This window comes from Heterodontus francisci, unplaced genomic scaffold (genome assembly GCF_036365525.1).
Source record: "Heterodontus francisci isolate sHetFra1 unplaced genomic scaffold, sHetFra1.hap1 HAP1_SCAFFOLD_51_2, whole genome shotgun sequence".
NCBI classification, from domain to species: domain Eukaryota; kingdom Metazoa; phylum Chordata; class Chondrichthyes; order Heterodontiformes; family Heterodontidae; genus Heterodontus; species Heterodontus francisci.
This window is the reverse complement of record NW_027141369.1, coordinates 3087083-3087758: the sequence shown is the minus strand read 5'-3', so window position 1 is coordinate 3087758 and position 676 is coordinate 3087083. Positions and strand designations below refer to the sequence as shown.

The window sequence follows — 676 nt, the reverse complement described above, 5'->3', positions numbered from 1 at the left end:
TTGAGTGCCATTCTGTTTTTCCCTTTTTTAAGGCTTCATGAGCAGAGAGTACAGGGAGTGTTTGAAATGAGCAAGTCTCGCTTTGATTCAGGACTCTTACCTCTCAGCAGCATCTCACTATGAAAGATTGAATTTGATCTCATTTCATTCTCAGCTCGGAGTCTGTGCGGCTCAGTGGCACTTCTGGCTGTCTCCCGCTTCACAATCCATCAGTACTGAGAAAGCAATGGGGAATATTACTCACATGTTGTGTTCTTTAATTTTTTGGAAAACTTGAATGTATGTATTTTCTTCCAAAACAAGGACACCAAACCACTGCTAACGTAGGGCTGAAATAGCTCAGTTGGGAGAGCGTTAGACTGAAAATTTAAAAGTCCCTGGTTCAATCCCGGGTTTCAGCAATTTTGCTTCCTTATGCGTCCCATGCCTTGGTTCTGATTTTCCGGTTGCACAATTTACTTTGAAATTATTTACCAAGCACCAGTGGATTGAATTTGAGAAACAACACAGAGTCATTTACAGCACAGAAGGTGGTCGTTTGGTCTATCACGTCCATGCTGGCTCTCCCCGGAGCAATCTCGTCAGTTCCACTCACCAGCTCGGTCCCTTTCCTCCTGCAAGTTTCTTTCCTTCAAGTATCCATCTAATTTCCTTTTCAAATCATTGATTGTCTCTG

At 42.9% G+C, this 676-nt stretch overlaps 1 non-coding gene across 1 annotated transcript; it reads left to right on the top strand.

The window, feature by feature from the left end:
• The first annotated feature begins 328 nt into the window (after window positions 1-328).
• Window positions 329-401, top strand: trnaf-gaa (transfer RNA phenylalanine (anticodon GAA)). The gene has a single exon. It is a non-coding gene; the product is annotated as a tRNA-Phe (tRNA).
• Window positions 402-676: the final 275 nt, after the last annotated feature.